The sequence below is a fragment of the Carettochelys insculpta genome, chromosome 5 (genome assembly GCF_033958435.1).
Source record: "Carettochelys insculpta isolate YL-2023 chromosome 5, ASM3395843v1, whole genome shotgun sequence".
Taxonomy (NCBI): domain Eukaryota; kingdom Metazoa; phylum Chordata; order Testudines; family Carettochelyidae; genus Carettochelys; species Carettochelys insculpta.
The window spans coordinates 76,998,184-77,014,646 of record NC_134141.1 but is presented as its reverse complement, the minus strand read 5'-3'; the positions used below and the strand labels follow the sequence as shown (position 1 = coordinate 77,014,646).

The 16,463-nt window shown below is 40.3% G+C and overlaps 1 protein-coding gene and 1 long non-coding RNA gene across 15 annotated transcripts in view; one reads left to right on the top strand and one right to left on the bottom strand.

The window, feature by feature from the left end:
- MEF2C (myocyte enhancer factor 2C) overlaps nt 1–16,463 on the bottom strand; it is a 159,710-nt gene that overhangs the window by 136,006 nt on the left and 7,241 nt on the right. For 10 of the 12 annotated variants that reach the window (XM_074995355.1, XM_074995351.1, XM_074995353.1 and 7 more), the window contains exon 2: nt 9,334–9,432. The gene's annotated coding sequence lies outside the window, so the exon portion shown is untranslated. Of the gene's footprint in view, nt 1–4,849; nt 5,281–9,333; nt 9,433–16,463 lie in introns of those variants that run through there. The other 2 variants (XM_074995345.1, XM_074995346.1) reach the window with 1 other exon arrangement.
- Nucleotides 10,502–16,463, top strand: part of LOC142013658 (uncharacterized) — an 84,130-nt gene continuing 78,168 nt past the window's right edge. For 2 of the 3 annotated variants that reach the window (XR_012645748.1, XR_012645749.1), the window contains exon 1: nt 11,212–11,295. This is a non-coding gene — a long non-coding RNA (uncharacterized LOC142013658). Of the gene's footprint in view, nt 10,584–11,211; nt 11,296–16,463 lie in introns of those variants that run through there. The other variant, XR_012645750.1, reaches the window with a different exon arrangement.

The window sequence follows — 16,463 nt, the reverse complement described above, 5'->3', positions numbered from 1 at the left end:
TGTATGTCAGTCTTCATGACTATACATTCTATTCTTTCACACATAAACCACATGTTTTTCAAAAGTGCTGGTCACCTGCAGCTTTCATTGAAGTCGGTGTGCTGTGGATGCTGCAAAATTTAAATATTAGATTAATACTGTTCTCTGACTTATTTAGATATAAAATACACAGAAATAACCACAGAAAGTGACAAAACTTAATATATTATTTTTTGCTGCATAAGGCTCTTAAGTGAGATGGCCCGTCTCACAACACTCTTTCTCTTTTTAAATTGTATTTGGCCGTGAGGCACTCCAGGATATTTCAAACTCTTTTACAGCTATATTTTCAAGGCTTAAATGGAAATAGTAACCTAACAGCAGCTATTTAAAACCCCATATGAGCCCTATAATACTTTCAAAAGTTAATATAATGTGCATAGGAAGTAAAAGAGACCGATAATGCTCTCTATCTGGCATACAAACTTTCCATATAGTTATGCAGTGTAAAAGAGAAATTGTAAAGGTATACATAACATCTATTGAGATGAAACATCTAATTTACAGGAATTTCCTATCTGATTTTAATAACACACAAAATTAAACACATAAATATTAATCTTATGGATCACATCAGAGGTAGGCAATGAAAAAGTATGTATCACATCAGATGCAGGCAATGAAAATGCAATGTTTACGTTTATGGGTGACTCATTAGTGTTTCATTATATGAAACACTAGGAGGCATCAGTTGGGTAAAAAAAGGAGTTCAGTTTAGAAAAAAAAAAGTCAAAAATTACCAGAACAAGTCATCTATTAAAGTTTGATCCTTCATAATGTTAGTATTGTATATATCATGACTTTATTCCCTGAAAAAATGGCCAACACTTTATATTATATTGCCAAACTGGACTGAAGTAAAAGAAAAGAGACTCATAATTGATTTGCCAATTAATTTTTAAAACTTACTGTGTCTTAAAACATACAGACATAACACAAAATACGGCTGGGTACTATATTATATTTTAAAATAGAATGGAATATTCCTGGAAGTAAGATAATTTACTTGATGCTTAGTGCCACACTTCTGCTAAACTGTAAACTGAGGATGCTTTTTTACATACGTTCTTAGCAGGATAAGTGCTGTGAATTTAGTATAGTCTCAGGTAGTTTCAAGTATGATCTACCCAATTTGTTTTTTTTAAAAAGCCTCCAAAACACTCACATAGTCTAAAGTCTATTTTCAACAAGTGTTGAATAAACAGTGATTTTTTTGAAAGTCAAGCAACAATACCCTTTGCGGATCATTTTTTCAACATGTCATATAAAACCAATCATTTTCAAATTGAATTTTCTGTGCTTTGAATTTTATTTAACAACGACTAGGCAACAGGGTTATGGTATCTGTATATAATAATCAATTTAAATTGACATGTGCCTTGCCAGGCTGCAGCATTAAGCTTTTATCTCTGCCTGATCAAAATGACATGTGAACTGCCTAATCCTTCTTTTGTAAGGCACATAAGACTTTGTTATCACTGTTGGTTTTGTGAACCACCTCTACAAGCCGGTCTGATTTCCTAAAGATGACAGATCCCAGTGAACAGCCAAGCTCTACTGCACTGCAGTCAATGCGACTGTGAGATTAAGGTACAGTACTAGACACTAGCTTTCAATCACCTGTCCACATGTAACATATTGACCATCAGGTCTCAGAAAATTAGCTTGAATCCCTTCAGAGCAGCCAGGCAATTACGTTATTCATAAAAATGAAAAAAGTGTATTTAAAATAGTTCAATTTTCACTTACAACTTTAATAGTGCATACTGACCAGAGGTCTTCTATGCACGTTTTATTTTTGAAATAAAGTACAAAGGTATGTTGTTAACCCTTTCACAGACCACCCTGAAATTGTTAATCTTGGTGCTAAAGGTTTCTACCTATGAAATTACAAATAAACCTGTTTTTAATTTTAGAGGTTTGTCTCTCAGTCACCAAACAGACTAAAATATACATGTAAAAATGTCTCTTATATTATACTTCAGGATTAAAGAAGCCTGAAGTGCATTACAGAAATAGACACACAAACTATAATCCAGAATGTTGCATTAGTAATATAATAAAACTTCTATTTGGAGATGGAGTATCTTATATATGCTATGTTCCAAAATCAGTGTACTTAAGATAAAACCCAACCATCTTTTTTCAATACATGGAAAATTAAAATTAATTTAGAAGCTTGGACCAACAGGTGAAAACTAAGTTGAGAACCATAAAACATTCTTTTATGCATCCAAGCATTCAACTTTTTGCTCAACAAGATACAGAAATACTGTTACGGATGCACTGTACTACTTTACGGATCGGCTGAAATTGTAACTTGTTACAAAAAAGTAAAAGAAAGAAAAACTTAAATGTGAAAAATATTTAATTTGCAACTTCTATGCAACTGTTAAGTTTCACATCATTATTCAACTATATGCCTACTACACAGATACACAAAGTAGTTAAAACCATTCACAATTAAAAAAAAATTAAAAATGAACTTTTGGGAAAACTCTGGAAAGGCTAATTTCTGTCTGTCCATAAGGCATTAAGGGTCTTAAACTCACAGGATAAAACTATTTATGTGATCATGTCTCTCTCTCTTTCTCTCTTTGCTGTGTGTACCCTGAAATTGAAAGAAGCTTAAAAGTAGAAAGTGTGTATCTGATCACTCCTAAATTGCCAGTCCAGACACATCCTTTTGAAAGATTTTAACTTACATACTGTCCAGCATTTATTGCAGCATCAACACTGAAAGGCATGTTTAAACTTAAGGAGGAAAAACTTCTGGAACATGGGATATTTAGTATGTTACAAGTGTATTCTTTTATAAGAAAATTTAACGTGACACTCCGCTCTTTCACACCTTACAACTGCCAGATAGTCATCTGATTTAGGATCTTCTGTCTGTTGGCCTGTTCCTGAAAACTGTTATTCACATGAGGTGTCTATACACAAGTAGTCTTAATCTCATCCGTGGGACTTGTTTCAGGACTACTTGCATGAATGAAGATTTCATTACCAGGCCTTAGATTTGTTCTTCAGATACTGTCCTTGTAAGATAAGAGGAAAAAAAAATCTATATGGCACAGTTTTAAAGCCAAATAACATATACTGCAGAAATACAACCACTCTGGATGTAGGGCCCAACCCTGAAGTTCTTACTCAGTCAAGTCTTACAGAGTCTTTAATAAGTGATTCAATACAAATTACATATTTCATCAAAGTACAGAGGAAAAAGCCCATATGCTGTCATAGTTATACATTTATTTAAATAAAATGACTAAAAAAAAGAAATATTTTAAGATTTCTGGACGGTTGGTTGGTTTTTGTCTCAGCACGATGTTCTAAGCATCTTCGAACAATAATAATTTAGAAAATGACAAATTTCCAATGTGGCCAACTGCATGAGTGTTAGAACCAGAAATCAGCCAATAATGCAAACGGTTCAAGATGGTTCACAGGTGGTTACATTTCCATGCCATGCCAAGCCTTTAGGGATTAGCATTATTATACTCCATATGAACATCTTTCCTCTGCAACCACAATACCTTGCAAAGTGCCAGTAAAAAGAAAGCTAGTCACACTTTTTGTCTCACATAATTGGTCCATTGGCCACCTTTATATTCCCTTTAAAATAAATATTTGAAATTTGAATATGATTTAGAGTAATTGTCATTAAATTTTTCATCAGATATGTGCTAGGAAAGTGCATTTTGTGTCTAGCAAATTCTCCACAGTCCACTAATAAAATATTGGCAAAGTGCCTTTCTTTACTTAAATCTTACATCTTAATATTATGATATATATTAAGATATTTTCTTTTAAAAGACCAGTACTTTCTAATCATAATACAACCAAGGAAAATAAAAACTTTCTTTAAAAACATATAATCACAGTTCCCTGAAGTGACAGAAATTATTCAGACATGAAGTTTTGCTTTGCCCTCTGTTTTTTAGCCTTTTCATGCACTTTTGGAATACAACAATTAGTAATACATTTTAATTCTTGTTTGGTGTTTCAAGATGACAGAAAGCCATACTAAATTATCTAGAAAACACAAGTATTCTCTAGTGCACAAGCAGTCTCTCTAAATGCCCTCTTTACACCAAACTTTATCTGAGACCTTCAGCAACTTTAATCAAAAGTAAAAAATAGCCAGTTTTATAAAGACCTAGCCTTATTCACTCTTACCACTAAAAATACAAAGATGAGTACAGGTATTAGAAAAATAGCAAAATTTGCATTCTAACAGAAGTATATATACCATATGCCATAATGAAAGCTGCCTCTCCATCTGAAACTGAAGTGTGAAAAATGGAGATGCAAAAAGCTATACATTTATAGTCATGCTAACATTAAATGCAAGAAGTGAAAAGAGCAGAGGCATATGACGTTTAAGAGGCTTTTTTACTCCCATGCAACACTGTTTCTTCAGTGAACTGTTTGATAAATCAGAGGGCAAGTACTACAAGGTCATAGCATTTGGTAAAATATTAAAACCAAACAAATGGCACACGCTTCATGATATCAAGCCCAGTAATGACACCACCTAACTTCATAAAACTTTAAACATTCAAGAGACTGATGGGGACATGCTGGAGTATTTTGAGAAGCTGGTGATTTACCTAAGTTGCTTGACTAAAAAGTTACTTTAAGGCAATTGATAGTGGAATCACACATTTAAAAAGTATATCACTAACCTCAATCCCTGCAGACATACACAGACTGATACAGTCTTCAAAATGCCATAGGATATGTATAGGTGACTCATACACAATCCCCACTCTATTTTATTTCCATTCTGATTTTCGTATGTACTTACATTAGAAACATTTAGATGAGCAGACAAGTCCTTGAGATATTTTCCTTTCTTAGGAAAAAAACAAAAAACAAAAGAAAAACCCTTTACTTCTTCCAGCCTTTTAAGTGTTCACCACCTGGTTCAACATGCAGCCTCCTTGAACCACATACAAGCCTCAAAGTCAATCCAATAGCAGCCAGAAGATGTCTGGTGTGTGTGTGTGCGCGTGTGTGTGTGTGGCTGTATGTGTGTGTGTGCACAGCGTGGAGGAGGAGAAAGTAGCTGTGCTGCTGGCTGGATTAAAAGTAACCGGACTCGTCCTGAAAGCGTCCAGGAAGGAAGTGACAGAAGGCAAATGGGAAAAAAGAGAGCAGCTTACAGCCTTTGTAACATCGCGGAGGAGGGAAGAAAGAGGCAAAGGAAAGGATTCAAAACTATACGCTTTTCTGCTTCTCTCCCCCTTCCTCCCTTCTCTCTCTCTCCCACAATCCCAAACGAATGACTCTCCTCCCGAGCTGGAGAAATAATCAGTTTCACTCTTGCAAAAAGGGGGCGGGATCAGATCCCGAAAGCGTTTTAATAAAACAAACATAGAGCGGCGGCGGCGGCGGCGGCAGCTCCTTCCCTTGCCCCTCTAGTCTAAACGAGATTGATAAATTACTCCACTACGCTGCTTTAATTATGTATATGGTATGCAGAATAAATCACCGAACAGCAGCACCTCAATCAAGCACTTTTTAAATGATAATTGCATCTTGGGTGAATCAATCTCTCCAGTCCTGACATTTTGCTAATTTTAGTTTTACGGAGAAGGTAATGGCATATGCCACACGCAAACCTAATGACAAATCCTTTATTATACAAAATGAAGAAAACACGACGAGCTGGTGCATCCCTCCCTCTCCCCCACCCCTTCTGGCTAGGTACAGCCTCGGGAGCACACAAGAGCACGGCAGGAACTGGGAGAGGGGGAGAACCAACCCTCTGGGCCAGCCACTGCAAACGCTGCGCACGCGGGAATTGTTGCTAATAAAGGGCGCCCACCCAGTGGAAACACGGACATAGAACAAGCGCTGCTTGTAGGCGAGGAGGTGGCGGCGCGCGCTTGTGTGTGAATGTAAATGCTGCTTCCCTAATTGCCTGTGATCATCCCCCTCTGTGTTCAACGGGAATCTATCCGGGCGTCAACCCCTTCCGATCTCTATGCCCAATAAAGCGGAGAGAGGTAGGTACCCAATGGAAAGGGACTTATTACAGCCGAAGAAGCGGAAAGGGGCGCTGAAATGCAAAGTCTGGGCGAGCAGACGAGGCGCTATCATCATCTCAGCAAGTGGAGGCTGGCGGGTCGGCAACTTTTGTTTATTATCAGTTTCGGACCATAGCCAAACCTATCTGTGCAGCAGGCACCGTGTGTATTTTTAGCCCGCGTGACATTTCCTATACAGTCTCTCTCTCCTTGCACCTTTATTGGCCTCATTCTTCGGAGCCTTCGGTCTGTAAACCAACCCAACTTCCCAAACTCATTAGACTTCCGTATCCAATTGCTGGTGACTTCACTTACCCTGGACTCGCTTCGACTGCACAGGAAACAGGCACAGGTCTAGGAGAGAGGCAGTCGTGATGCTAACGTTTGGGAGAATGCAAGTAAACAGACTCCCTCGTCAAACAGGGTTGCTGTTAGATAAAGTATTTGTCTAACCGCACGAGCCCAGCGCTTCCCCTACTGCATAAGATGGTCCTTTTGCAGACTTTTCCACAGAAATGGAGTATTTCCCATACACTATAGAGACAGAACCTTTTTCATATGTTCATTTACCTTTAAACCAGCGGTGAAAGGACTGTGCTGTGTACAAATAAAAGTCAAAATTAAGCACAGATAAAATGCCTGAGTAAAACTATACTGCAGATTCTTGTTTTAACTTTTAGACAGCCAACTTCTACAATGCTCTGAGAGCAACCAGAAACTTCATAAGGCTATAAGCCATACCTGACCACAGTAAGGAAAACATGAAGACTATATAATAAATCAAAGCAGTGCATAAAACAACTGTGAGATTTATTTGGGTTTACTTAATTTTATTTCAAGGGCCTAATCCTACATTTTTTTGGGGTTTTTTTTTTTGCATGTGATTACCCATTAGATCATTTTTGCCTTCTAAAATTTCAGTTTAGTTAATTAATAGAGGATTATTTATTTGACTGTATATTTTACAGCAGGAGTGCTCCTGGCCAGACTGAATGAAACTGATGGAGTTATAAAACAGTATCCAGGACTATTCTTAGTTTTGATACTTGGTTGATGCCTTAACTGACCACAAGTCCTAGAACTCTCTACTCCATCACACCAGCTTTGATAACGTTGGGTGGCCAGTTCTTACTAGACAGATGTACATAACCCATAAAACACTACAACTACAACAATAATTAATAAACATAAACTTTTATAGTGCAGTCACTAGAGGCCTCAGCCAGTTAGGCACTGTACAAACATATGTTAAATGACAGTAGTTAGCACACTTGCTAGTAGTTTCAGCAGAGGGCCAGAGACTTGGAGAAAACTTGGTGGCCTCCTGAGGTTTGGAATGAGGCATGCTGGTAAAGCAATATGGGAAAGTTCCACAGGACCTAACCCTGTTGTGCCTGTTCTGTAGCTAAAGTTTTACTCTGCCACGAGTGAATATGGCACTAGTGTTTCCAACAGCAGCAACGCATACTAGGTTTTTTGGTTTTTTAATGGAGAATTATGTGGTGGGACATCTAGTTTCCAGGCTCACACCGTTGTTCCGCAGAGGAGAATGGTTGTAATCTGCTTCATTTTGTGCAAGTTAATTGCATCTTTCAGATATTTGTCTAGTTGCTGAAACAGACCCTTCAGTTGGCAGGGTAAAGCTTGGATGGTACTTCAATTCAACATGAAGAAATCAGATAGCAATTACCACAACAAAGTAATATGCACAGCTGCTTAATATGTCTACTATGCCTTCCACATTTTTAGGCTCTGAGGGGCTAATCTTTAAATGGTTGTGACCTTCATATATTAAAGTGTCTGTAAACTGTGCCAGGTTTTTGTCAGAGCACAGTTCAACACAGCAATGCAGAGGACACCTCCGTCTAGAAACAGGGTACTTACAGCAAACGGAAAAACAAATAGATGGACAGATCTGAAGTAAAGGGCATATTTTCCCCTCAATCCCAGGATTCAACAAAGCAGATAGTGAACAAACTTTCAATAGTTACTGAAATATGTGTAGAATCTTTCTACCTGGCAGAGTTAATTTTAGAATCTGGAATAATTTTAAACAACAAATAACTTTGTTTTCTTATCTGTATGAAGTTTTAAAAACATGCATCACAAGTAATAAATACTTTTGGGGAGAGCCCACTTTGGATTTCTTTCAAAATGGATTTATCTAGGCTGTGATTCCTATTGTAAACTGGTCATTCAGAGGCCTGTTGACAACTTGTACTGTGAACAATGATACACCTTTTGCCAGCATAACACCTGACCTATATCTGAATTAAACTATAAAGCACATGAGGTGGGATCATTAGAAACTCAGATGCCCAAAGTATTACTGTATAAAATGTATAGCCAAGTCTTGCTTTTCCTTAGAGTGTGATTACCTCATAGCTAGCTTAGCCAGCATCCCCAACAAGGTTCTTAGTAAAGTTTGTGTTTAGTTTTCTGTATTTGGTGACAAAAATTTTCTTAAAAGAACTGAGGCTACCAATTTACATCATTAAGTGACATTTTAACAGAAGATGACTGAGATTAGGACAAAATGGTCCACTCACTTTGCATCCTAACCCTGAGGTGATATAGTTTCTATTTTCTGTGCAGTTCTACCCCACCGCACCCCACTCCACCCCTTGCTCCTTTAACCACCCCTCTATCTTGTAACAGTGGTGTACAAAAGCACTTCTTCCCATGTCTGTCTGCTTTTTAACTTGGCCCATGCTGGGTGCAGCTCTTGAAGTGAGCTTTACAAAATTATTTTAAAGTGAGCTGGGGCGGTTGCCACAGCAACCCACCCTGAGAGGAATCAAGGCTATAGATTAATCTACCCCACAAGATTATTCAACAGTACTGTGTTTGTTCTACAGTCATTCAGAATATTCCTTGAATCCATATGCCTTTATAATTGAACATAATGTATATATTTGGAAAATCTCAGATAATAGGATATGGATTCCAGTAGCAGAATTTCAGTATTTTATAAACCATAGGAAAGAAATGGAATGCATGTAATTTCTTGTGAAATGAGTTAATTATAAAATATATTCACAATGCATGGCTGAAACATGAACTTTAAGTAAAAATGGCATGCAATTGCTAAAAAGGTATAATGCACAGCCAGGGATGATTACAGAAAGCCTTTGTCAATGGTATACCTGTAAGTACACAATGCAGCAGAGTTTGCTGTCAAGGCTTTGCTCTGAGCCTAAAATTTGAAATTATAAATACTACTTGATAATATTACATGCAATAAATATTAAACACTCACCACATACACTCCCTTTATTGTCAAAATCATCCGCCTCCAATGCTTTACTTAATCTGTTCCATAGTAGTTACTTCACAGTTTACAATTCTTATTCGGCACCTTAGGTATTTAAAAGCACAAAAGTAGCATATTATTAAAATGTAGGTTTGTGGTAGTGATGCACATACATTTAAAGATATGTATGAAAGAAATACCATCTGAAAAAGTTAATGAGTCTTCATTGTTCTGCACTTAATCTCACGATCATATCACTTTTAACTATATATGATCAAATATCTACAGCTGCAGCAAAATCCATCTGAATCCTAGTTTGGAGGTGGTGAAATATCAATACAATTATGAATTGTAATAAAACTATTGATCTTAGATATAATAATCTTCCAAGTAGGTATTATATAAAATGATATATGGTTGCAATCACAGTTTTTAAACAGTTCACTCACTGCTTAATGAGGGGGTAACAATTGAAATGAGCATATCACATGCTGGAATTGTATGGGAAAATATTTTCATTAATTTGTTCTCTTCTTTTAAGAACTACTATTTTTTACACACCAACAACCCTCTGAGGAAGGTTTCATAGAGGCCTACCTTATAGATTGCAAAATTGCCTGTAATCACGCTTTTTTTGTACTGCCTGTCCTGTCTCCTTCATACTAGTTGATTGTGAAAATGTTATCCTCACCCAAAGAGTAACATGCTCCCAGCAAAGTAATCTGGTCAAGTTTAAGGATATAGACTATAAGAATCATCATTTGGACTGTTTCTTATGTGATAGCATCCAGATAATATGTTGCCTCTCTATTAATAGGTTTTTTTTTACACCAAAAAGTTTCATTTTTTTTTACATATTTGAAATGGCTTGAGAATTCCTGCAGAGGACAGCCTCTGAGTGCTAGGAGAAGCTATTGTTAATAACTAGGAAGTTTGTGTATTCTGATCTCTTGAGGTCATCCACCAGAAAACACTGGGATTTATATACTTCCAAACTCCTTCTCATAGGCCCAGTCCATCTGGTTTGGCCTCGCAACTACAGCGTGGGTTTCTTTCTTTAAACTCTGGATTCCAAAGTGGGGCAGTGGAGGGGGGGCAGGCAAAGGGGGGATACTCCTGAGCCTCGCGGGAACTTGGGACGCTGGCCAACCTCTGCAAAATATCCACAGCCGGTCCAAAGCCCCGGAGATGATTCTTAGGCACACTCAAGGCACTGGCACGGCACAGATCACCGACCAATCAAAAGTACAGCCAAGGTACCCTTTGATTTCCGCTCCTCTCCTCCCGGCTGCCTTACGTGTCAGTAACTGCTACTGTGAGCAGAACGTGCCCGTAGCGGCTTTGGACGCGACCCCGCGGCGTCAGGGCTCAGCTCCAAGCGCTCTCCCTGCTCTGAGATTTGTGACTCAAGGTTGCAGCCCGAGGGGTGTGTGTGCACAGGAGACGGGAGGGGCTGTGTGTGTGTGTGTGCGTGCAGGTGCCCAGGGCTATGGGGCTGTGTGCCCTGGGGAGAAGGGAGCAAGAGTGATGGGCGGCTGTCGCTCCCGGCAGTGCACTGGGAGAGAGGCACAAATGGGCGTGCGCACTGAATTCAGGGCAGCAAGTGTCCTGCACCTGGAAGATGGCGTGTGCACGGGCGCGCACTCAGACCAAGCGGGAGGTCAGCGGCACATTTCGGGGGTGTGTGGGCCCATGGCGGCAGCTCGCAGCCAGGGCTGCCCGTTGAGAGCACGCTGGAAGGAGTGCCCTAGCCCCAGTGCGCCGCTCTCGCCGTGCAACGCGTGACCTACGCGTTCGGAGTGCAAGGGGGCAGCACAGGCAGCCGGGGGCCCCGGGGGCGGGGGCCTTCCAGCCCAGTGAAAGGGCAGCAGCATCTGTGGGATGGCCGCAGCGAGCCGGGGGCGCGTGCGTGGGCGCGCCACGGCGCAGGGAGGCGGAGTGCGCACCCCGCGTGCGCTCCGGGCCGGGGTAAGAATGCCACGTGTGTGCGCGCCCTGGGCCAGGGACGGGTAGCTCGCGCGCGCGCGCTGGAGGGCGAGTGCCGTGGGGTGGGCGCGGGCTGAGAGGGAGGGAAGGGCCTCGCGTGCGCGCACTGCAGTGGGGGTGATACGGGTGGGAAGGGGCTGCAGGACGCGCCCGGAGGAGGACGCAGCGGAGAGGGGCGTTGGGTGGGCGCAAGGCACCCGAGGCGGCCGCTGCCGTGCGCCCCGGCCCCGCTGCCCAGTCTCCCGCCCCTGGAGCCCACGCGGCTGGGGCGAGGAGGGAAGAAGCACGTGGGGGCCGCCCGCCTGGCTGTCATCTGCGCGCAGCCGGCGACGCTCCCAGGTCTTCTCCAGCCGCTTCTCCCCGTCCCATCTGCGCGCGCCGTGTGCGCCTCGGCTGGAGCAGCTCACCAGGGGGCTGCTGGCAAAAGAGTGCTGCTAGGGCCCCTGCTAGTCCTCCGCGGGGATCAGACGGAAAGGTGGATGGCGCGGGGGGAGAAGCGGTGCATTTGTAAACCCTGGTATTAAACCAGATCAGCATCGATCCCACCTACCCGCTGATATCTCACCGCGCGCAGTGGTTTGTTGCAGGCGGTGACTCAAAGCAGAGAGCTATCCCTCCTCTTTGCAGAGCAGCTGCCGCGCTCATACAAACCAGCAGGACTTGGGAGGGGGGATCTGAAAGCACACATGCTTTGAAAAGACAGAATACTGGTCTGGGTAGGTGTGGTAGTGGATTCAGCCTGATAGGGTGCTGAGATTTTGTACGTTTTCTGGCAGTATCTTGAATCATTGTGAAATTATATTCTCATTGATGGCAAGGTGCAGACTCAGAGAAGTAAATGTGATAACTACTCCCATCCTGCCTTTTTTTTCTTCTTCAGAAATTTCTCAGCATTTGTGTTAGACCTCAATTGTATAATTGAGGTGGGCAAATTCACTGACTGCTGAAGTAGTCCCAGACACCCACTCCCAATGCACTAATTATGTGGACTAATAACTTTTATTATTACTTGGCTGTTTTTTAAAACATGGAAACAGAAAGGGCAAGAAATTCTGACTTAGGGTTGCTCTGTGAAAGTTGGGGTTTGTCCTGTCAGTTAGTTGGGATGATCCTGCTTTGAACAGAGTTGGACTAGATGAGCTCCTGAGGTCTCTTCCTGTACTAAGCTTATATGATTCTATGAAAGTCATGAAAATCCATCTGCAACCTTATCTCTGCTCCAGACTCTACTAGGTAGTGAGCTGTGCATGAATGACTTACAGGCTTTGTTGCTAAACCTGTCAAGCACTTTACCTTTTTGTCTGTCTCTCTGTGGTTGATGGCTGCAGCTAGTATTTGCAGGGTAAATAGATTTCTAGTGGAAATTTATGTTCCTGTGAGTGGTCCTGCCTTAGATCACGTTGGACGAATATAAAGCATATGCAGTGGAATGGGAGATAGTTATGAGTGGTTAAGGGAAATTTGTAACTTTTTAAATAGAAAGCTGTACATTGTTGATGGGGAAGAGAGTTGGTAAAGTTTGACGTAGCTGGTTTATATAAGATATAATGTGGTAAGACGGCTTATTCTGGGAAGGGGAATTTGACTATATGTGTTTCCTGCATCGTAAGAATTTAGTTTGTATGGGCTGTTTTTGCAGGGATATGTAGCTCATATAGAAATGTATGTAAAGATAAATTGAGTGTGTCTCTCTAAGGTATATGGCAGAGGTGGGCAAACTTTTTAGTGCAAAGGCCATATCAGGGTACAGAAATTATATGGAGAGCCAACCGCAAATTTGGGGTTAGTGTGCAGGAGGGGGTAAGAGACCCACCTAGAGGTGGAGGCTCTGGCTTGGAATCAGAAATGAGGAGTTTACTGTGCGAGAGGGGCACTGGGCTGGAGCAGAGGGTTGGAGTGTGGGGGAAGGCACTAGTTGGGATACAGGTTCTGGGATGGGATTGGGAATGAGGTGTTTGGGGTACAGGAGGGTGCTGTGGGCTAGGACTAAGGGGTTCGGAGGGCACTAGGTGCAGAGGTGCGTGCTTCGGGCTGTACTTACCTCCCCAAGCATGCCCCCTTCCAGCTGTCTCCTATGAGGAGGCGCAAGCGGGTATCTCTGTGCACTGCCCCTTGTCTGCAGGTATCACCCCTACTGTTCTTATTGGCAGCACTTACCAGCCAATGGGAGCTGCAGGGTGGTGTTGGGGCCAGGACAGCACACAGAGATATTAGGCATCTATGTGTAAGAGCCGTCTGGAAGCGGGATATGCTTCTGCTTCTAGGAGTGGCATGGAGCCACAACACGTGCAGAATAGGGCAAGTCCCAGACCCTGCCATCCAGTGGGATGTTGAAGACCAGATTAAAATGGCTGATGGGCCAGAAGCAGCCCACAGGCCATAGTTAGCCCTCCTCTGTTATATAGGATTGGGAAAGAGGACAGTGGTAGTTTGTCTGTTATATTATCTCTTATGTTCCAGAATTTCAAAGGTATATTTAAATGTTTTAACAACCCTTTCCAAATACATGGGTTTTGCGCTCCCTCACTAATTTTTTAAAGGGTCTTTGCCATAAGAAAGGTACAGACTAACAGACTATAGGCAAAATAGTGAAAATATCTAAACATAAAGTATCAACAAGTGAACAAAGCTAACAAACTGAAAAATATATTTTTGGAAACTTATTTCATTTATAGTACTCTTCGGTGTTATCTTTGAATAGCAGAAAATTTTCTGAAAATTTTCTCTGAGTTTAAATATTTTGGTTTTGGATTTGGAATTTCCTTAAGGTTTTTTCCTCAAAGAATATTTAGAACCACTGAAATGTGAAAACATTGTCAATAAATGTTTTCTCTTGATAGAGAGTAGACTTTGTTAAAATTGTCTTAAAAGGTGAAAAAAACTCACTTGCTTAGTGAAAGAGAATAAAATATATTATTATTATTAAAAATCAGAACTTTGAACTCCAGGGGAAGTTCCACCAATGAAATTTACAAACTAGATATTGGGAAAGCTTTTAAACCTGTTGTGATCTTGGAGAAGTTTTAAGCTCCACCTGATCCTTGATCTTTTATAGGTATAAAGTTAGAAAATATTTTTGTCAACAGACCAAATTCCTTATTTTCTTATTTTAAGGATTTGTGTATTTCCTTTGATTACAGTGGGATGTGTGTTTCAATATCTTGTTAATATCTTTAATATCTTGTTTTACTACCTTGCTGAATTGTGGCCAGTGTATGAATAATCATCTATAAGAGCTTTCACTGAATCATCTGTACAAAATTTTCATGGACTTCTGTACTGCTCATAGGCCTGATTCAAAGCTCCTTCAAATCAGGTCGTCTTTATGTTGCCTGCAGGTCCTAAAATGGCAGTCCATACTCTTACAATACTTACACCAAAGATTGTCCAACTCTGATCTCTCAACATGGGAACTACATCCTATTATAACATTTATGATATCTGCTTTTAAAAAGGTGTCAGTCACTGTAGTCATGGGAGTAATGTAAACTAAAATCACTAAATAATTTTTGAGATTTATGGACTCCAAATATGTATGAAGAGTATTGAAGTCCCTAGAGGCTAAACAAAATCTTTAAGCAAACATTTAGTAGTTTTATCTCAGGAATATATCTCAGGTAGTTCCTGTAGTTCCCACCAAAAATTCTCCTACAACATAACAGTATAAATACAGTACATGAAATTTCATATTGCTTAGATTTTTCTTAGGAAAAGATAAAGAAACATGTTAAAACTGGACCTGGAACAGAAAGTTGTAATCAACTTGTTTGCATCTCACTAATCTCTCAGGACAACATATACATATTTCAAAATATTTTTTTAAATTTTGATTTGTTCTTTTGAATCAGTGAAAAATATTCAGTAGTCTGATTATTTTTGTGTGTTCATATCATTCAAAAATAATTCAGTTGTTTAATGCAAGAAATCTGGCAGGGAATGAATTCATGATACACCATGATTTGTCTGTCAATTCCATGACTGCTAAAATCTACCTGGATAAGTGAACCACAGAAGGACAATCAACTTATTATTAAATAACAAGAGTTTTAACAAAATATATGTAGTGTAGTAATCAACAATTTCAGTCTCTCAAGTAAGTAGTGCATTTTATAAATAGATTTTAAAAAACAGCAACAATCCACCTACATACATTATGTTCTCCCTGTAAATAATTTGTTTCATTTTACAAATTAACAAGAGGCAGGAGATTCAGACCAAAGTCTGGCAACCTGCCCTGAGCTCATGCTATTGTGTTCTGTTTTTTTAACTAACAAAAGGAGGCAGCGCTGTTCTCTATTGTGATCTGACCTGTACATGCTCTCAGAGCCTGCCCATGGAGAATAATTCTATTGGAAGGTGTAATATACCTGGCATAAAATTTCTGTACTAGCTCCTTTCTCCTAGTCCCTAGTGCAGAAGGCATGTTTGAGATTGAAAGGAGCACACTGGGAAGGGAGTTAGTAAGATACCAGAGAAGTTGTGGCCAGAGTGTGCTGTGCTCAATCTACTTCTGCTTTCTGTGGACCAAAAAAAAACATAAACCTTTGGGTCAGCGAGGCTGCTTCTGTCCAAAGAATACAGAAAGAGAAAAGATAGCAAGAGCCTGTTTGCAGAGTATCTGTCTTATAAATGATTTTCATATTTATTTTTCAGTGTACTGTAGACATGACCTAGCAGAGGTACTTTCAGATGCTGTGCTCATGCTGTCTATGCTAACTTATGTTAAAATGTTCTTGAGTCCTTCGTTGTAAGTTTTCTGTGGAGGCGCCTTTAAAGATTGTACTTATTGAGATTACAAGGAAAGAGAGATTGTGTTTGGATATGAGTTGAGGTTACTTTTTGCACCTGAAGCTGTGCTGTGGCTTGTTTTATGAGCTATGGCAACAACAGATTAAGTTGTGTGGTTCCAAATTTCACTTTGTTTTCATGACATACGTAATGGAGGAAATATTGTGAGATCAGATAGCTGTACAAGATATTTTCCACCTCAGTGGAAATCTCATGGGAACAAGTTCTCCAGTGAAATTAATTTCATCAAAACTGAAATTGAAAGTAGGTCCCTTCAAATTTTGGATCCGGCCTCGAGCCAAAACCTGGAGTGGATATGCATATTTTAGTCAGACTTCTTTAAAATTTAAAGGAGTTCAGAT